The 22,359-nt window shown below is 38.6% G+C and overlaps 1 long non-coding RNA gene across 2 annotated transcripts; it reads right to left on the minus strand.

Annotated features, from left to right (window-relative positions):
* Positions 1-209: 209 nt before the first annotated feature.
* Positions 210-22,348, minus strand: LOC103890303 (uncharacterized). 2 transcript variants are annotated; one of them, XR_008524051.2, is made up of 4 exons: positions 22,251-22,348; positions 5,070-5,187; positions 4,509-4,642; positions 210-375 (listed from the first exon to the last, which is right to left on the minus strand). It is a non-coding gene; the product is annotated as an uncharacterized LOC103890303 (long non-coding RNA). The 2 variants fall into 2 exon arrangements; XR_008524050.1 differs by lacking the exon at positions 22,251-22,348 and adding an exon at positions 6,456-6,559 and having other exon boundaries at positions 218-375.
* Positions 22,349-22,359: the final 11 nt, after the last annotated feature.

The following is a 22,359-nucleotide window of genomic DNA, read 5'->3' on the forward strand; positions in this document are numbered from 1 at the left end:
AATATTCCTCCCCCACACTCCTAATGAAATTTAAATTCTTGGCTCTCTATCAAAGATTTTGCATAGTGCCCTTTAACCTTCTGTTAATTTTTGAAAACCTCCAACCCAATCCAAACCAGACAAAACTAACAGCAAATGACCAACAGAATATACAACAGAGAGCTTTCCCACTTCCTTAGACAGGCGTACCCACAAAAGTGATGGCTTTTCCTGTTTTATGATTATGCCAGATCATTTTATTGTACATATATTTCTTTTTTATATCTTTCTGCCACCCCCTCTCACCACTACCACCAATTTTGTTCTCTGTTGATTCCTCTTAAATCCTTAAGTAGGACCATGATGCAGTTGTTTGAGTCATCCTTCACTGGGTTCCTGTGACATTAAAAAAAAGGCTAAATTAAATGTCAGAAGAGACACTTTCTTTTCTTTGATAAACTATAGAAATAAACACTTCTTTTTTTTTCTTCCTAGGGTCAAAAGAATGGACAGTAAATTTGGAGCAGTGTTCCTCCTAAATTTGCCTTATATGTGATCTTTATTTTGAAATATTTACAAAATAATTTTGATCTTTAAACTCTTTCCCTCTACGTCCTTATAAAATAAAAATTTAAATAGTTTCACATGTTAGCCTTTTAAAACTAACTTTTTTCTGATTTATATATTATGACATAAAAATTGAAATTGTATTATTATTGTTATAGAAATTTTAAAATTCGAAATATAAATTTACAGTGAATGAATGTTGTCTTGAAGTTTCTCTTGTTCCTTGTGTGGTGTTTCATTAAACTGTAATTCCGTATTACCTAAATTGAGGAAACGTTTTTCTCAGCTTTTCTTCATTGCCATTACCAAAGTGACTCAATATCTTCAAAGCACAGTTAAAACACTGAATTGTGCCGTAACGAGAAGGGTCTCCTGCATAGGGAGTGTGACCCTCCCTCCTAGACTCTCTGTCTCTTGTCTTTGGCACCCATGACAGTTTAATAGTTAGAAAGCACCTTCAAGGTCCGTTAGGCCAACTTCTCATCAAATGTCCCAAGATCTATATGCCCCTTACAGTTCAGCCATTCCCAAGAGGCAACCCATTCAGCTATTGAGTAGCTTGAAATGTCCAGGTTCTTTCTTCATTTGGTTAGAGATCTGCTTCTTACATTCTTTATGTCTTGGTCCTGCAACTGTAGTTCTTTATAGCATAATGCAGTGGTTCTCAGACTGTGGTCCCCAGACCAGTAGCATCGGCATCACCTGCGAACTTGCATGAACTGGAAAGTGTGGGCTTGGGTCTCATCAATCTGGTTTAGGAAGTTGTCCTCCAGATGACAATGATGCACACTAAAGTTTGGGATGCACTGATGTCCTATAGTAGAAAGTGGGTGGGGCTTTGGAATGAGGAACCCCTGGCCCAGAAACCCAGATCCTGGCCCTCTGTGATCTTAGCGCAACCCCTCAGTTTTCTCCTGGTCAGATGGAGCTGATGGGGGCAGCTAATTCACAGGCGTGCTGAGAGAATTCAATGATACCCCATAGGTAAAGCACAGAGCAGAAAATCCAACATACTGTGAGCACTCAAAATTGGCATGTAGTGTTATAGAGTCATGCAACGCATTTATTGGATGCCTTTGAGTAACAGTCTACGTAGAGTCCATTCGTTTGATAATTAACAAGTTGAGAAAAAAGTTTACATATAACACTCTAGACATGAAGCTGTTAAATACCTTCATTTTACAGATGAAAAATCCAATTTTCAGAGAAGCTAAGTGACATGTTCAAAGGCACACAGCTGGTCCTACAATTGATGCCTTAGCAGCCTGAGCTCCAATTCTTGATAAAATGGCCAGCGGTCACCTTAAATTTCCTCAGAACAGAGTGGGATATAAATAAGAAAGCAAATATAAGCAAATAAATAACCAGAGCACCCAATAATGGGTAGGAATGCTCAAATAATATGAGCATGATGCAGTTACTTGAGTCATTCTTCACTGGGTTCCTGTGACATAAAAGGAAGTCCTGTTGCTGGTGTCTGGAAGTCCTGTAAGTGCCTCCCAGCCCCTGGCTCTTCAGTCAACACATGTTTATTTGTCACTTTAATGGAGCAATAAAATATCTAGTCCTGGGTCTGGTGATTACACAAGTAGGGACTTCAAATGTGTCAGTACATTATCTGAATTACTTTCATATTTTTGTACACAATTCTGAGGATTCCAAACAGATACAAAACTTTTATGGTACCAAGTGAAGTAGTCCAGTACCATGTCTTTTAGGTTAACCGAAATCCCATGTATAACATTAAAAATTATATTCAGATATCACGAAATATGTGGGGGTATTTCTTGCCCTTACAGTTAACAAGAAATGAAGAGTCATTTTGCTATGCCCTTGCCTGGGAGAACTAAAAGGTTATTTCTTGCCTTCATATGCCACAAAAGTCTGTTTTACAGACTGGAAGGAATAAGCATCTTTACTTTAAACAACCTGCTTCCAGTTTTGTGTGGCTGTTGATATTATAGAACTAGTGGCAGAGGCCAAGGCAGGAAAATGGGCTGGGTTACTTATAACTCTTTGAATGTGGACACATCAGCTTGCGGGAAGGAAACTATTTAAAATGGGGCTTAGGGAAAGGGGGAAAAAAATCCCCTTTCCCCATATAAGATTCTTCCACGGTGTTGTCATGCAATCTTGAAAACCTCCATAGAACAGTAGATCACTCTCATTGGATATATGCAAATTATCTGAGACCCAGTGGTTTCCTGCCAGGAAAAACTTATAATAACAGAGCAAGAATGCAATCTGAGCCCTTGCTTTCTGAAATCCCTGAAAGAACAGACTCATTCTTGACAGGGCAATTTCAGCCGTTGACATTCCAGGAAATAGCTCCATAATGTCATTTGGGCTGGGCTTGTAACCAGTCCTAAGACGTAGAGACACAAATGCAGTATGTAAGATTTCAAATATCAGTTCAGGGACCATTCTTGATTTTCACACAGAGTTTAACAACAAAAACCACCATCAGAAGAAAAAACAAGCAAGACATCCTAATTAAATTTAACATTGTCACTACTAATTAAACCCAATATAGGAAGAGGAAGGGTTTCTGCCAAGAAATTACAGACACATCCTGAAGCCTATTTCCTTTCCATTTCCTAGGTACCAGGTCCATGCCATATCCAGGATGTGACACCCAAACAAGACTGTATTTTGATCATTAATATATATGCATAAGTTAACCCCACCCTGGGGCCTCAAAGGCCTTTATGAGATGTGCTGGCCTTCACATTTTGATGTGTTTCATTTTCTCTGGGTTCAGTACAGCTGAAAAAGGTTATGAAACTCAGGTTAAAAGTCAGGAAACGGATCAGGGCCCTATACTATGACATCATTTACTTGCAATGCAATGAAGCAATGACATTTCCTGGAGGAAAAATTATTAGAGATGACAGGCAGCCTCAGTTAGCTCCAATATTTGGAGTGGAAGGTGTCAAGCCTGCAAGCCTCCAGCTCCAGCCTCCTTCCGTGCTCTTCCTTGGCTGGGCCTTCTCAAAGGTGAAGCAAGAGGGAAAGAGAGAGTGAGAAACCAAGCCCACTTCCATTTTTTTTAATAGTCCTGGTATATTTTTAAATGAAGATATGCTAAAACTTAGTTATAAAAACTGTGTAATTTTTCATTATTAAAGCAATTAACACTCTACAACAAAAAATATATGTAATATAAGCTTGCAATTTACAAAATAGTTTCCAGATTTATTTTTTAAAGTGACCTCTAGGCAGAGCTACCTGGTATGACTGTGCAGATTGACCAAGGGGAAGAGTGGGGATTAAAATTTAGCTCACAATTGCCAAACCTGGTGCAGGGCTGTATCTGCCTTTTTCTGATTCACACAAATGTTACACCACAAGTGATAGGTGGTCTTACAATAGGGCATAGGTTTAAGTGAACGATGAACCAGTTTCCTGCTTTCAATCCTAAGTATCTGTCTGACTGTAGGAATAACATATCTTGGGGGTATCTCCAGAAGTATAAATTTGGGGAGCTGCCTAATTGTGAGTCCTGGGCCAGATGAGCCTCCTGGCAGGTCACCCCAGGCACATAGGGAATCTTTTCAGATTTATAAAAAGGTGTTGTTGATGAGACAACACAGGCTGTGTGAAACACGTGGTTTGGAGAACAGGAGCCCTGGGCTAGGTTTCAGCCTGGCCAGGTGCTTTTGTGCAAATCGCACAATTGTAGTGACACTACTGGCCTCCCATATGGTAGACCTTGACCTGGACTCCACATGCAGACGGACCTGCTCCAGCCCTTAAAAACCAGTTTGGAGACCTGAATCGAAGCCAGAAGAGTTTAAGGGCTTAAGTCAACATACTGAGACTCCGCATCAAACCACACTCTTGCTTCTCCATCTCTGCCTTTATGACTGGGTTTAGATAACTGGGCTTCTGCTACATACCTCTTTTCCAGTGTCTGGGTGCCCGATGAGTAATGCCTGAAACTGGGTGTCTAGTCCACTTACCATGCCCCTTCTGGGGACTGCAGGAATGTTCCATAAACAACAAACTGAGGGCTCCAGCCTTTGGACTCTTTTTTCTTCTACTTGTCCTCCCACTTGGATTCTCCTGGGAGTTAGCAAAATCCATCAAGCAATAACTGCAAACATGATAGAAGAGAACAACTCCTTAATACTTTTTTTCCATTTCAAAACAAACTACTAAGACACTTTTACTTCAGTGAACGAGAGCAAGCAGGGGTGAGAAGTTTCTATTGCAAAAAAAAAAAAAAATCAAACACTTATGACTTCAGAAATGTAAATTCCTAGTATCCTTGATAGATTTATATATCTAAGCAATGTTTTTAGATATTGTGCTAGGTTTGCCAAACAGATTTAAGCTCTCTATAGCAGTTGAGTGGCTAGGTGTCAGCCCTCACGAATCAAGAGTGCTTCTATAAATCATTTCACAGTAATTCGATGGGCCTTGCAGTGACAAATATGCTCTTTCCTGGAGAAATTAGCGAATATCTGAAAGGCTTATACATTTCCCCAAGATTAGTCAAAACACAAGCCTAGCTGTCACACCTTTCCCTCATTATCCTGTGGTTGTTTTCTTAAATGTTGTGCGTCTTCATAAATGAGTCACTCTTTCCAAGATCTGTCAAAAGTATCAGTGGTTGTAAGGCTGGGAAGCATACCAACCCTAGAAAGAAGTACAGAACTTTCAGTTATAGGCAAGAATGTAAAATGTCCAGAATTGCTAGCGTTTTATTGCTTTGCCAAATTTGCATTCTTACACCATCGAATCATTCCTTTTTAAGAATTCATTTTCCTATAGTTAAACCTAGGAGAGAGAAAAAGGTATTTATTTTGCATGATATATTCGTATAGTTACAAAATCTGGAGCCTGTATTTTTTACCATTTGAATAATGCTTCTGCTTGCCCATACATGTTGAAAGTGTTGTTTAACTTAAATATACAGATCAGACTTAGTTTAAGACTACCCTTTCACCTTGCTCTAGGCAATGAGAAAGATCAAAACTTCCTATATTTTTAAAGATGACCCCGTCTTTGTTTTTAACACTTCTCAGATCTCCTGTCTGTAGAAGCTCCTGCAAAGACTGCATTGTTTTTCTATTCTATAAATCCACTTCTTAAAAATAAGACTTGCATTGCCCATTTGGCATCCTAGAAGGTATAATTTACCTATGAGGATAGAGTCTTTATGATGATTTTTTTAAATCATAGCATTAAAAAAATAGATATTTTCAATAGAAAAAGTTGTCAGAATTGGTAGGTGAAGAAAGGTATTCATAATTGATATGTTATAATGATAAAACTGATTTAGAAAAATGAAAAAATTTATGTTATCAAATCTGCCTTGAAACACCCAAGTGACCCAAATATTTTATATATTTTATTTTTACTTTAAAGTGACCCTAATTTATTAATTCATTCATTTTTTTCTTAGGTTGCAATAGAATATAAAATAATTCTAATTTCACTTAGTTCATTAATTTATTAAAAATTAAGAATATGTATGCCAGGCGCAGTGGCTCATGCCTGTAATCCCAGCACTTTGAGAGGCAGAAATGGGTGGATTACCTGAAGTCAGGAGTTTGAGACCAGCCTGGCCAACATGGTGAAGACCTATCTCTACTAAAAATATAAAAATTAGCCAAGCACGGTGGCAGGCACTGTATTCCCAGCTACTCGGGAGGCTGAGGCAGGAGAATCACTTGAAACCGGGAGGCAGAGGTTGCAGTGAGCCAAGATCGTGCCACTGCACTCCAGCCTGGGCAACAAGAGCAAAACTCTGTCTCAAAAAAAAAAAAAGAAAAAAAGAATATGCAGGATGCCAGCCAGGGGTCAAGATGCAATGAATTGGGAAATGAAATCTCCCAGTCCACAAAATAAAAATAATATAAAAGTAAACATAACAAAGATGTTTGAACAGCTTAAATACTTACCAGGATAAGGACTGAAAAGCAGATCATTTTACTTTTTTGGGTTTCTATTCTCTCACCCATTAAACAAAGGAGCCAGTTAATTGAATGTAGAAAATTCTGGGACTAAAAGAAATATGTGCCAGTATTTCAAGTGAATTTAATGTGTACGAGCTTTCACATGCTTTGTTTGGCAAATTTCATCAGGAAAATATGCTCAAAGTTGAATTATGATTTCAGATATGGAGATGGACAATATCATAGACATAGTGAAAAACAGGAGGAAAAATATGGAGCTTGGCCATAAATAGGAGAGAATGCCTAAATGGAATGGATGGCCTGGGCAGGAGGGAGCCAGAGCAGAGAGCTGCAAAGTGAGATTGGGCTGAGTGCACTGCAAAGCTCAGATCAATCAATCAACAAGGATTTTATTCTACTCAGGTTACTGTATTTGTTAAGGGATTCTTAATGGGGTGCCTGAGATAACAAAGCCAAGGATTATAAACTGTGCTAAGTATAATAGATTGCAAAAATATCCTAGCATCTAGCTTTGTAAGACTAGCAAAGGAAGGACATCTATAACTAGAGAGTGCTTAGGAAATATTTTAAGAATGTTCTGAGGTTCCACTTAAACAATGGGTCTTGGCTGAGGTTTAGAAACAGCAGTTGCAGGCAGCAGGGGAATGGTAACCAAAATGGAGTTATTCTCTTTGAACAACCAACACTTGGGAAGGGGACTAAACTGTTGCAAAGAAGCACTTTGGCTGTACACCAAGGAAGAATCTTCACATGTTCTCAAAACATAAACAACACTTTGGTATAGTAAGATTTCCCACAAGACTCATTTCTCCCAGAGATAGAACAGTGAGGAAAACATGTGATGCTCTGGAGTGCTATGTCTCTTATGCAATGAGATCTTGGTCAATTCCAGTGCTTTGCCCTTTTTGCTTTGCCTGCCAGGAAGCTGGAAACAGAATTTAGATTTAAATCTAGGACATACACTAAAAGGTCTAACCTTGTCTTTTATGTTTAAATTACCGCTTTGTCTTTTACTCTTATCTTGAAAATTTTGCTGTATTTGTATCTGTCATTATATGCCACCTCATTCATTCATCTAGTTCAAAGATATTTATTGAGCACTTACTTGTATAAGACACATCAAGTTCTTTTAAAGACAGACAGAATGTGACTCTGGACTGGCAGGCAGGAGACTTGAGCTTTAATATCAGCTCTGTTTCTGACTTGTGCTGTGTTTCGGTCTTAGGGCTTGATGTTTATACTCAGCATATAGTTCAGGCATTTTCCAGATGAACAAAGGCTCTGGGGCATATAGCTGGTTTTCCTAATAACTCACCCCATCTTCCTCTCTTTTGAGAATGGATTTTTCCCCCAAGTGTCTTTGATCCTACAGCTGCAGACATTCTGGCACCAGGGAGCCTTAAAGGTCAAGGATTGAAGACACACAGAGGTCAGTGAAATCAGGGGACATCTTAGTAACTGCTGAGAACCTGTGGGGGAGAGCACTAGGGCTTCCAAGATGAATGAATGATGTCATTGGTGGTATAAATAAGTGTGCACTTGCTAAGCTCTGACAGGAATCCAACAGGTGTGTTCTGGAACAGTGCAAACAGAAGAGACCCTTCAAAGAAAAACAGCCAGAAAACTGCTTCCTTTCACCTGTGAGGTCTTCTTTTTGATTGCAGGCTCCCAAAGATTGAGCACCATGGGGTACAAAGGCAAGTGTGTGCACTTGAGCCTGTTTTCTCATCTGTGCAATAGGGGAGTTGGATCCACTACTGTAATCTTCTAGCCCCTCTGACTCTAACTCTCTATGATTTTATGACTATCAATTTTCTTTTCAGCCTTCTGGCTCTACCACTCCACCCAGAGAGTTGCCCTTACCATCCTCTTCAAATACAATAAAAAACAATATGCAAATAAAGACAGTGAAAACACTTGTATAATGGCAACTCTGAAGGACAGGATTGAGTCCTACTTAAGTATTATTGAGTTATATCAAAGACTTGCAAAGACTTGCTGGACAGCTGGATGTGGTTATTACTTCCCAAAATATATCTCTTCCTTCAGAGCATATCCAAATCCATAACAAACTATGTTTACACAATTCTGCTATGTATGCATATATGAACCCATATTCCCATATTGCTTAGCACAGTGATACGTATCTAATAAACGTGAGAGTATCTGAGTAACTTTCAAATCTAAGAAATATCTAACAAATATATTTATTTTACATCAGTAATTTATATGTAAAACAAATATCTGGGAGAATAAAGGCGCAAATACAGAGAAGGCACAATTCCTGCCCCAAAGAGTTTATTAATTTAGTGGAAGTGCATAAAAGTGTAACCAGAATTGTGTAAAAAATACCTAGTAGGTTCAGTAGCATTTAAAATATGCACATATGAAATGCTACAAGCTTATTTACAGTGAATATTGGACACCACCCACGACGTTAAGTGCTGAGTATGCAAAAAGGTAGCAAATGGCCCTGCACTTGATAGCCCTGTAATCTTCAAAGTGATATACAGCTGTTCCTCAGTAAGGGGGCAGGATTGGGACCCCACATATACCAAAATCTGAAGATGCTCAAGTTCCTTATATAAAAGTAGTATTTGCGTATAACCTAGGTACATCCTCCTTTGTACTCTAAATCATCTCTAGGTTACTTACAATACTTAATGCAATGTAACTGCAATGTAAATAGTTGTTATACTATATTATTTCTGTCATTTTTAATTGTTGTATTTTTTTCATTTATTTTAAAAAATATTTTGATCTGTCGTTGATTGAATCCATGAAAGTGGAACCCCTGGATAGGGAGGGCCAAGTATTCATTCATTCCTTCAATCTCCAAACAAGTATTGAGCGCTTACTGTGTGGAAAATACTGTGATAGGCACTTTGCAGGACCAAGGCCTACTTAATACACAGTTCCTGTCTTCAAGGATTTTAAATTCGGTAGGAGTGAAGAAACAGACAGCAAAGCAGAATTGAAAAGATGTATCAGTAAAGAGCTATAGAGAACACTCTGAGGTTAGAGTAATTATGCCCTGGAATCAGGAAAGCCTTCACAATGGAGTGGCACTTGATCAAGACCTGCAAAGATTATAGCATTTTAATGGTGGAGACAAAGAGGAAACACATCTCAGAAAGAGAGGTCAGTGAGAATAAAAGCACAGAGGCATGAAAATTAATGCATGCCCTGGGAATAGCAAGCAGGCTGGTGTAGCTGGAGCGTGGAATCCAAAATGGATGGAGGAAATGAGGCCATGAAGTTAGGACGCAGCTGGCACATGAAGGGCTTCCAGTGCCTTACTAAACCTACTGATTTTATTCAGCTAACAGTAGGGAGCTAGTAGAGGTCCAAGAAGGCGAGAACAAATCAGAGGCTACATATTCTGTATCAAATATCAATACCTTCTGAAATCAATGACTGCTAAGAAATAAGTCAGGTGGAAACAATGGGTTCTTCTAAATTAGGAGACCAAGATTTAGGGGCAATATTGATACTCTTCACCTACCCAGCTCCAATCCATTCTTTATATTTCTAAGTGGACATTCCTTCCACAGGGAAGCCTCCCCTTTACCTCAATTGAGCCAGATCTCTCTGCTGTGTACCCAGGGATCCCTGTACTTTTCCTTTGTGGCTTGTAGTAGATTTTATAATTGTATATTTGCCTGTGTTTGATTAATACATGTGTCCTGCATTGGACCATAAACTATGTGAGAGCAGAGATTATGTTTCTGCTTTGCCAGTCAATTTTTTGACAGGCTACCTGGTATGTCTATATGAAGTAAAATATTTGATAAATGAATGAATGAACGAATGAAATATAGGAGAGGCCACAGTGTGTTGGAGAATGATGATGACAGGTAATATCTGGAGCCTTATAAGTAGGTGTGGTGGTTTTAAAATGCGGATGTAAAATTCTTTGATGTTGTTCTCATCGAAAGTTCGAATTGATATTCTTTGCCCTTAAATCTGAGCAGCCTTGCAATGAATAGAGAGCAGCAAAAATGGTGTGTGACTTCTAAGGCTGCTATGTTGGAACCACGTGGTTCTTTTGGGGTGCTTGCTGTGGGAGAAGCCGGCTGCAATGTAACAGGTATGACCACCCTAAAACCTACAAGTCAGAGAGACCAGGATGCTAGAGAAGCCATGTACAGGCACTCCAGTTGACAGACTGAACTCAGCTCTGCCAAGAAAGGTGAGTGAAGTTGTCTTGAACTCTTTGGACCATCTCATCTGCCAGCTGAGATGACCTTAGCAATTGCCTCAAGAAGCAAAAAAATTGCCCAGCTGAGCCCTGCCTGAATATCAGACCCATAGAACTCATTTGTATGATAAAATGTTGTTTTATGCCAATAAGTTTGGGATAATTTGTTACATAGCAATAGTAGCTAAAATATCAGCAGAAGTCTCAATAGAATCCTCCCCAATAACCTGTAACAGATGAGGAAATTGAGATCCTGAGAGATTAGCTAATTTATCCAAGTTACTAATTTGGTAGCAGTAAAGCAACCAGTCTTCTGACCCCAGGCCATTGCCTTTTTCTCTCTAATGTATGATAATGCACTAAAAAATTTTCTGTATAATTATATGCCGAGTCTAAAGACCATCTCTTTATCAAGCCACATTTGTATCCCCATTGATACTTTTATTCTCATTGATAATTAAATGGATCAGTCAAACTAATTTATATATACACAAAAAGTGAACTGTGGCCTTAGATATGTGGAGTTTACAGACGCTGTAGATAATTTGGACATTTGAATGTAACTACCTCCCAATTAGAGGAAGAAACATCTTCAAGTATATAAAACACAGTAATATTTCTTATTAAATTTGTGCCATTCAAATACTTAACTTCCTAAGTTTTGAAGGCTGTCAGTTCCAAATTCACTGAAAGAACTTTTCTACTGAAAGAAAAATGCTGCCTCTATTAATATCAACTTTTTCCCCTTCAGAACACTTGCTTGCTAGTGATTTATTGTGGACAAGCTTCTTCCTGCTCCTTTTGAAAGTTAATTTTTTTTTTAATCATGCAAGTAGAGGATGAATGCCTCATCTCTTGCCCCAGGACAATTTAGTTAAGCTAATCTTCAGGAGAGAGTTTGGGTATTTACAATTCACAAATTGATGCTGCTTGTAACACAAAAGAGAAAAGGGTCTTGCTACTGTGTTTGATGTCAATTGGGAACTAATCCAAAAACAAATAAGGAAGACCAGTCCATGCAGCCTGTATGGGTAAAGATCCTTTTAGATCTTGGGACCTTGCAATTATATCATAAAGATGGAAATTTTTTCCTTTGAAAAGATCAAAGATATGATCCTTTTGTTTGTGGCAATGTCGTTATTTTTTTAAAGGCTGAGGAAAACAACAACTAAGTATCTCCATAACTGTATCCCAACGAAAACTGTGTACACTGATGATTCAAAAGTTAATGTTTACCTTATTGCAACATTTTTCCTATTCACATAGTGAAACCATTAATAATTTAAGGAAAGACAAATGTTCAATTCAATTCTATTCTGAATTTCCTTCTCACCATTGCGACTTCACAGATTTCAACAAATGTTAGTTCTTTAAAATCCCACCTGTGGTATAGAAGGATGTGTACATGGCTTTAAGTGATGTTATGTGTTAGGACTCTTAGTTGCAAATAACAGAATACTAAACTCCAACTAATCTTAACAGAGGGGGTTGATTGGGTATCATAACAGAAAAGTACACACTCAGATCTTGCTTCAAGCCCAGCTAGAGGCAGGGATGTATGCATTTCTATCCAGACTCTGTCTCACTGGGCTGTTTTCCTCTGTGTCGGCCCCTTTCTCAGGCTGATTCAATGAATGTAAGGTAAGAGGACCACTGGCAGGTCTCATCTTAGATTCGGGCAGCTTCCAAACCCAGCCGCATTCTGGATCAGAAACAGTTCTGGGGCTGATTCTGTTTCGTCCATCTTGAGTCTCACACCCACCCCTGTGGAATTCTCTTAGGTACTAATGATGTGTCTCAGAACCTACCAAGAATTGTAGTTAGATTCTAGCATAATTTATTTTAATGAAAACACTTGCTCTAAAGAAAGTGTGCAAGATGGCATGCCAAGTTACATAGCTCAACTTTCCAGAAACTCTCTTAAGCTATTTTCCCATACTTAGCTTGCCTTTTCAATCCCAAATTTACCAAAAGTATAATCTATATTTACTTATTCCCCTCTCTTGCTGTAACCTTCCTGCCTTCTAATTTCACTTCTCTGTAAAATGGTTTTCACAAAGATCACTTGTCACCTCTCACAGGCATTCCACTGTCATCTTTTTGGTGTTCCTCCTATGTGTCCCCTTGGCAGCATTTGCCACTGTGAACCACTCCTTTTTTTTTTTTTTTTTTTTCTTGAATCTCTCCTCCTGAATCTTGTGCTCTTTTCCTGTCTCAGACAGATTCTTCTTTGTTTTCTTTACTAGCTTTTATATGATCAGCATGGTCCCCAGATGTAGGTGTTCACCAAAGTTCCATCTTCAGCTTTTTTCTCTTTTTTATTTTTTATTTTTTTTGTTGAGACAGAGTTTTGCTCTTGTTGCCCAGGCTGGAGTGCAATGGTGCGATGTCAGCTCACTGCAACTTCTGCCTCTCGGGTTCAAGTGATTCTCCTACCTCAGCCTCCTGAGAGCTGAAATTACAGACATGCACCACCACAGGCTAATTTTTTGTATTTTTAGTAGAGACAGGATTTCTCCATGTTGGTCAGGACGGTCTTGAACTCCCGACCTCAGGCAATCCACCCACCTCGGCCTCCCAAAGTGCTGGGATTACAGGCGTGAGCCACCGCACCTGGCCAGCTTTTTTTTCTTCTAACTTTGTAATCTCTCTCATTGGGCAACTTCATCCAGTACCATGGCTTCAAAAGTCACCTATTGGATGTTGATTTTAGCATCTATGAGTCCAGTTTTGTTTCTGTTCTTAGGTGTTACACAGTAGTTTTTGAGGGTCTATTCTTTGTACTTCCATCATCTTAAACTCAGCGTTTTCAGAAGCAAACATTAATTTCCCCCGGGTGGTTCTTTGTGCCCTATGACATGCCACCATCATTCTTCCAGTCAACCAAGGCAGAAGAAAATGGAATAATTATCACTGTTTATTCTCATCTCATATCCAATTGGACCTCCAGAGGTGCAGCCTCCACTTTTTCATCCCCACTGCCACTGTCTAGTTTATACCTTCGTTCGCTCTCCTCTATTATAATAGAATTCCAATTTCTTATTTACTATATCTAAATCACCTTACTGAAAACACTTTTTAATACTCTAAAAATTATTTTTGCCATCACATGTTATAAATTCAAAATACTTAATGTTCAAGGCTTTCTAAGGTCATTTCCATGAGTCCATTTTAGGCACTCTGGTTGGGCCATACCACGCACCCTTCACATCTTTACTCATGTTAATCATTCCATTTCAACAGTGTTATTTTCTTCACCTGTCAATGCCCTACTCAACCTTTAACATCCACCTGGGGTAGACAACAGTGTTGTTCATCGTTTTTTCTGGTGCTCCTCCTTCTATTTTATATTTTATTTTTATATTTTCGTGTTAGGATAATCTTTCCACAGTGGCGCTCCTCCTTCTAAACACATGGTGGATTGCACGCTTCTTCCCTTATTGTATCCAGCAGAGTTATGTGGCTTGCTTTGGTGAACAAATATACGTGCAATTGACACACATCACTTCTGGGCAGAAGCTTTAAGATCTTGCATGAAACTGGCTATTTTTTCATTTTTCTCTGCTAGAAAGTCAGCAATACTCCACAGAATAGTTTCTCTGACAATCTAGAGTAAAGATGATATGGACCAGAGTCCCTTCCCAAACCATCATGACATGTAGCATGAGCAAGAAATGAACATTGGTTGTGTTTGTGTAATAAAAAGTCTGGCTGGGCACAGTGGCTCATGCCTGTAATGCCAACGTTTTGGGAGGCTGGGGTGAGCAGATTGCTTTAACCCAAGAGTCTGAGACCAGCCTGGGCAATATGGCAAAACTCTGTCCCTACAAAAAATACAAAAATTAGCCATGCGTGATAGCATGTGCCTGTGGTCCCAGGTACTTGGGAGGCTCAGGCAGGAGGATCACTTCAGCCCACGAGGTTGAGGCTGCAGGGAACCATGATCATGCCACTGTACTCTGGCCTGGGAGACAGAGGGAGACCATGTCTCAAAATAAAATGAAATAAAATTAAAATAAAATAAATTAATAAAGATTAAAAAATCTGAGTCCATGTCTTGATGTTGGACTGTGGATATTTTTAAAACCATGCCCTTCCTTCTTCCCTTCTGCCACACATCTGACCAAATTGATTACAAATCTTGGCGCTCCCTTCTTTGATAACAGTGGGTGGTTGAAACCCTACAAACACCTTTTTCCATGAAGGAACACTCACCCTGGCCCCACCCCAGCCGCCTTAGGCCAGTCTCACTTTCTTGCTCTCTCCAGGCCATTTTCAGACCAGTGTGGGAGGCCTACCATATTCTCCCCAGAAAGTCTCACTATTCAATAAACCTTCTCATACCTTCTTGGAGTGTGTGTGGTGTCATCATTCTTGATACTGGAATCAAAGTTTGGGTGGTGGTCCATCCTACTTCTGAGAAATAGCCCCAATAACTTGTAATTTGGAAATGTCTGTTACTTTTGGAGCTGTAATGGCTGGGGTACTGAAAAAGTTTGATATCTTAATCTGTGTATTTATTACATTGGGTTGTTCAATTTGTGAAAATTAATTGATCTTTACACCTAGGATTTATGCATTTTTATGCATAAAGAAGTGCCCCCCGCACCTCTGGTTTTGCTTTCCATGGTTTCAGTTACCCACAGTACAGTACAATATGAAATTCTGAGACTCAGAACAAACGAAGGATCAGGTTCACATAATTTTTATAACAGTATATTGTTACAGTTATTATATTTTATGATGAGTTATTGTTGTTAATCTCTTACTGTGCCTAATTTACAAATGAAACTTTATCATAGATATGTATGCATGAAAAAACATAGTCTATATAGAGTTTGGTACCATCTGCGGTTTCAGGCACCCACTGGGGTCTTGGAATATATTCCCTATGGATAAGGAGGGACTAATGTATGCTATATTCACTAAAAAGATTAATTTTAAAACTTTATTGGTACTATTCTTACATAGTCTCAACTTTGTCTTCTTTATCACTATCTGAACGTATTTATTGAAATGAGGGTACTGTGTGAATACATATGTACATAATGGAATGGAGTTAGTAATAGAAGAACAAAACACTTTTTTTTTAACTTTTATTTTAGGTTTGGGGGTACATGTGAAGGTTTATTACATAAGTAAACTCATGTCACAGGGGTTTGTTGTACAGATTATTTCATGACCCAGGTATTAAGCCCAGTTTGCAATAGTTATCTTTTCTGCTCCTCTCCCTTCTCCCACCCTCCACCCTCAAGTAGACAACAGTGTCTGTTGTTTCCTTCTTTGTGTTCATAAGTTCTCATGATTTAGCTCCCACTCATAAGTGAGAACATGAGGTATTTGGTTTTCTGTTCCTAGGTTAGTTTGCTTAGGAAAAGAGCCTCCAGATCCATCCATGTTCCCACAAAAGACATGATCTCTTTCTTTGTTATGGCTGTGTAGTATTCCAGTGTATATGTACCACATTGCCTTTATCCAGTCTGTCACTGATGGGCATTTAGGTTGATTCCATGTCTTTGTTATTGTGAATAGTGCTGCAATGAACATTTGTTGCATTTGTTCTTATGGTAGAATGATTTATATTCCTCTGAGTATACACCCAGTATTGGGATTGCTGGATCAAATGGTAGTTCTGTTTTCAGCTCTTTGAGGAATCACCACACTGCTTTCCACAATGGTTGAACTAATTTACATTACCACCAACAGTGTAAGTGTGTAAGTGTTCCCTTTTCTCCACAACCTCTCTGGCATCTGTCATCTTTTGACTTTTTAATAATAGCCATTCTGACTAGTGTGAGATGGTGTCTCACTGTGGTTTTAATTTGCATTTCTCTAATGATCAGTGATATTGAATTTTTTTTCATATGCTTGTTGGCTCCATGTATGTCTTCTTTTGAAAAGCAGACACTCTTTACAAAGCTAATTATGAAGCAAGACAGAATTATGTAAATGCTAAATAGAAACACAAATAATACCTCCTTGTAATTGCAGAAGGAAAATATCAGGTAAAGCTTCAGAGGGAAGATGACATTTTTTATATTGTATTAGTCAGACTAGGTGGGATTATGCTGTGCTCGTATGAACACTACCCTGATTTTTATTACCATTACCATTAGTAAGTTTTGCCTATCTTTGGACTTCATATAAATGAAACCTTACAGTAAGTATTCTTTTGTGTGTGGCTTTTCTCAAGCAGCATTACATTTATGCAATTCATCCATTTTGCTGCATATATCTGCAGTACATTCCTTTTCATTACTCCATTGTATACCATTGTCTGAATATACCATAATTCATTTCGCCATTTTCCTGTTGATGAACAATTGGGTTGTTTCCAGTTTGGGGATAGTATGAATAATGCTGCTATGAACATGTTTTTTAAAAAAAAATTAATGCATTTCTATTAGCTATATATCTAGAAGTGAAATCATTTGGCATAGCATATATGTATGTTCTGGTTTAGGAAATACTGCCAAACTGTTCTCTAAAGCAATGGTACCAACTTACAATCTCACCAGAAGTGTAAGTTACTCTACATCCTTGCCATGCCTTGTTATTGTCAGTCATTTTAATATTAGCCATTCTGATGAGGATACAGTGAAATCACATTTATATTTCCCTGATGACTTTTAATATTTATTAGCTAATGGGTATCTTCTTTTATAACTTCCCTGCTAAGTCTTTTGCACATTTTCTACTGAAATGTCTTTTTCTTATTGACATATAGAAGTTCCTTAAATATTCTGGCTATGAGTCCTTTGTGGGTTCTATGCATTGCAAATATATCCTCCCATTTTGTGGCTTGCCTTTTAAATAGCTTAACGATGTCTTGAATGACAGAAACTTTTAATTTTGCTAAAGTTCAGCATGTCAATCTTTTCCTTTATTGTTAGTATTTTTTTGTATCCTGTTTAAAAAATATTTTTCAACTCCAAAGTTACCAACATAATTTCCTATGTTCTATAATTTTTATTGCTTTTCATTTCACATTTAGTTCTATAATCCACCTAGAATTACTTTTTTAGTATGGTGTGAGGTAGGGATCAAGGTTCATTTTTTTACATATATATCTAATGTATATGCACATTGAAATTCAGTGTAATTTGATCCATTAAATAAATTAATTCCCAAATCTGAAATTCCCTGAGGTTATATTATTTTTTAGGTTTCTAAACCACTGACTGTAAGGTGGAATCCACCACTAAAAACCCCTCATGGTTTCCTGAAATAACTTTACTGGTAGAGGTGGGGATAGACCATTATGCATCGTTATTGCCACTGCTAAAGACTATCAGACTGAAATCTCCTCCCTAACCAGAAATTTCAAAATTTTGAGGAAATAATTTTTGTCAAGCAGAGATTCTCTCCACACAGCTACAGGAGCTGTGAATGTGCTGGGTAATCAGCACATCTCATAGTCTCACCCAAGGCCCATGGCATAGTCCTTAGGTATTGCTGTTGGTTATTCAGGGCCCAAGACCTCTTTAGTTATAAGGTGATGGATCCTGCAAGGACTGGGCCCTTCCCTTCCAAGGCAGTGAGTTCCCTTCTGGCCCAGGGTATGTCTAGAAATGTCATCCAGGAGCTAGATTCTGGAATTGGGGCCTCATGACTCTGACCAGTGCCCTATCCTACTGTGGCTGAGCTGGTATCCAAGATATAAGACAAAAGTTCTCTTTACTTTTCCTTCTCTTCTCTTCCAGTGGAAAGAAGGGGTCTCTTTTGAGGCTGAGAGCTGTTTCACCTGGGGTTGGGGGAGTAGTGGTATGAGCACTTCCTTAGCTTCCCCATGTCTCAGTAAGTCATGTGCCCCCAAGTCCACTGGCTCTGAGCCTGTTCAGCACTAGGACTTGCAGTACTTGTAGCCTAGACTGTCTTTCAAATTTATTTAGGGCCCCAAAGCACTTCAGCCCATTGTGGCGAGGCTTGCTAAAACTCAAGTTCCAGCCACTGGGGTGGATGATTCCCCTCTGGCTAGGGCTGGTTTAAATACTCCCTCCATGGCCAGGCATCAGCTGAGTTCAGACAGGTTTTGCTTTCCACTGTGACAGGACAGCACTGAATTCAATGCATAGTCTCATGATCACTGCAGTCTCCTCCTTTCAAGCACACAGGTTTATCCACGCCATGCAGCCATTAGAGGATGGGGTAGGGGTGGTATCAATGATTCAATAGGGTCTTTCCCACTCTCTTCAGTGCCTCTTTCAAACTTATGAAGTTAAAACCAAGTACCGTGAGTAATCACCTGATTTCTGGTAAGTCTTACAAAGGAGCTTTTTATAGCTGTTGAATTTGGTGTTTCTGGGAGGAGGGAAGGCAGGGAGATGATTGGTGGGGCCTTGTATTCCACGTTCTTGCTCTGCCCCTTTGTCCCCAAAAGCACACTTCAAAAAATGAATAACATCTTTAATGTTAAGGTTTTTCCAGAGATGGACGGAGTTAAATAAATAGGTAATAAACATGCCAGCTGTGAAATTAAAGAGAAATGTGTTCCGTGGTCACATTCTTGGATTATCATAGTGAGATTGCTTTGGGGTGTCACTTCCAAAATGAATTTTTCATTTGACTCTGTATACTCTATATCTCCTTGGGCAAAAAAAAGTCTCTCTAATTTAATAGGCCTTTAATGATACAGTAGCAAAAGAAGGAAGAAGAATTATAGTTCATTAAAAATAAGTCAATATTAAGATTATAAAATCTTTTCAACTTTAATTGATATACTAAGAGGGACCAAAGGCCATTTTTCTAAAGACTCGGCTTTATGCAGACACAAGATGAATGTAGCTGTCATAAGAACTAAAGACAACACCTTTTACATTTTATTCTACATAAATTCTAGGGATTACTGTGAACTTATTTAGCTAAGGTAGGCAAAAAGCCTTTTCTCAGAGAGTGAAAAAGACTGACCACTTCAAATAAGAGAACTTACTTTTATTTTTTTCCTAGAAGTCACTTTTGAAAGATTTTATAGCTTACTTGATTTGATCCCCACCTCCCCACCAAAATATATCAGGATTACCAACACCTACTTGATGATGTTTCAAAGATGGGGCCAAGAATATCTGAGCTGTGGAGACCTTAATGGGTATGCAAATCTCTCTTCCTTCAAAAATGTGTCTTGATATATAGAGTAAAGTAAGGATAACAGTAACTATTCATTCAGCTTTTCCAGAGCCCCACCAAACAGGGGATTTCCTGAAAGTGTGGTTAAGGTTATTCTTGGCTAATGGACTTGAAAGGGGTGAGATTCCTTGGCCCTATTTGGCTTGTGGGACAAGAATTTAAATATTGTTTAGGGGCTTCATAGAATGCTTCCTCAATGATGTTTAAATTAGAGGCATTTAATCTTGTTCCAAACTGAAAACTGGATATATATGAGCAAAGGTAATAATTAACCTGGGTAAAAGTCCATTTATTAACAGCTCCCCTCCTCCATTTGCACCCCATCTCCCAAGAAAGAAACCAATCACAACACAAGAAGACTTCTCAGAGTAAAACAGAATACCAAGATGGCTTTCTGTGATTGTGGGCAAAGAAGTGTCTATGATAAGTTTAGAGAGGAAAAAATCTAAGGCTCTAAGCCACTCACTGAGTTTAGCAGTGACAGGTCTGGAAGTTGGCATCTGAAAGCTGAGATCCAGTGAGAGCAGGCTACCTGCACCAACACCCTTCACCCCCCCACCCGCAGGCTGGCCCTACCCCCTTCTCTCAATGCATAAAATTATCGCAAGTAAAATTGAAGTCTTATTGCCTAAAAACTATTTAGTGAGAGAGAGCTTTATTGTTAGCTTTTAAATTGATGTTTCAAGTACTTGGCTACTGTGGTGAAAAAGTCCTGTATAGTTTTGTATGCACCTCTATACCACAAAACAATTTTTTTCATGCACTAAGTTGCTTAACACTTCTTTAATTAATTTTATTTTGTTAAAGTATCTTCTAATCTCTTCAGGACTAAAAATCACAAACCAAACACTTCTACTATCCTGCAAAACAGTGGCTAATGGGTAGCCCTAGAATTATATTTGCCTTCAAAATTAGAAAGGAAATATGGATAAAATTTTTCACTCAAGACTTGTGAAGCATTAATACCGAATACTGGAGCACTACAAGTAACATACTATTAAATTTCAGGCAAGCCACTTAACCTCTCTGCCCCTTTCTCCATCTGGAAATTCAGGAGATAAGTAGCCCACATCAACAATACTGTTTCAAAGACAAACTGGTACAAGATTGGAAAGCACTTTACAAATATTAAGTGCTCTGTAATTACTTCTTGTTGTGACAAACTCTATTTTCAGTCCTGTCCAGGAAACAACAAAGAAATACCCCCTGACTTCTAATCTGAATTGAACAGTACAATCTGGACAAAAATACAGCAGGAAGGGAAATTAGTCTTAAGTAGATCTTTGGCTACTGTGAAAATTGCACTTCTAGGGAGAAATTTGAAGAAAGAAATTTTGATGTATTGAAAGGGGTTATGAAATCACAAATAATGCTACACCGGTAACTGATTCTTTTCTTTCTTTTTATGCAGCCCAACACATATCTCCTCAAAAATTCTAACTTGAAATGGATACTACAGCTAGGGTAGATATTTTGTTTAAGAAATTTAAGGCATTGCTACAAGAACAGAGGTAGAATTATCCTCTGTTTCTATCCTGAAGTTTCACAAATTTGAACCTTGAAGGAGTTTAGTTCACAAATAAAATTTTCTTGCTTATGAAGGTTGTTAAACTGACAAGTCATTTAGCCAAAAAGGTAGCCTTGATAAAACATTATATTCTCAACTGTTTAATTAACCAACTAATCAACAAATGTTTATTGACCACCTACCACTACGTGTAAGCTCTTATGTGCGATACAATTTAAAAAAAGAAAAAAAGAAAGATAATAGTTCTTGCTTTTAAGAGTTCTGAATCTAATTGGACAGATAAGACATATACACGAGACGAGATAAGTGGCACCACCAGGCTGTCATTGATATGGGCCAAATGGCTAGTTCAGACTGTAAGTGGGAGACCAAGGGGACAAACAGCTCTGGGCTAGGGTGGTCAGGGAAGGCTGAACAGGCAGGATAAGCACAGAATCTTGGTGGACTGGAGCAAGCAGTGTGGCAGAGTGGGGAATGGAATGGTAAATAGGTGTTTAAGAGTAGGAGAAATGTTTGCGAGAAGAAGAGAACGAATTTGAAGATGGCTGGGTGAAGCAATGAAAATCAAAGTATAGGCAAACTGTACCCTTTCTCTGTCTCTGTCTCTCTCTCTCTCTCTCTTTCTCTCTCTCTCCCTCTCTCTCTCTCTCTCCCTCTCTCTCTCTCTCTCACACACACACACACAGTGCGTGTGTGCGTGAGAGAAAATGTGCAGAGGTAAACGTGCCACAAGTTTAACCTTTAAATATTAAACAAATTTCTGTTTTCATTGTTTTTCCTCCCTCATCTGCCTCTGCCTCCTTCCTTCTCTCCTTCCTTTCTTTCTTCCCTTTCTTCCTCCCTCCCTCCCTTTTCTACTCCCTTTCTCTCTCTCCCTCTCTTCCTTCCTTCTTTCCTTTAGCCCTGGTCTACTTAGTAATTGGAATACCTGTCACTTTCAACAGTCCTCGGAAGCAAAAACTCAGAAATTCTTGTGACTGCTTCTGAAAAATTCCAGAGCTTCTAGGTCTCCAGATTCCAGAATCCTGTAAGAAAGG

The sequence above is a fragment of the Pongo abelii genome, chromosome 2 (genome assembly GCF_028885655.2).
Source record: "Pongo abelii isolate AG06213 chromosome 2, NHGRI_mPonAbe1-v2.0_pri, whole genome shotgun sequence".
In the NCBI taxonomy this organism is placed as follows: domain Eukaryota; kingdom Metazoa; phylum Chordata; class Mammalia; order Primates; family Hominidae; genus Pongo; species Pongo abelii.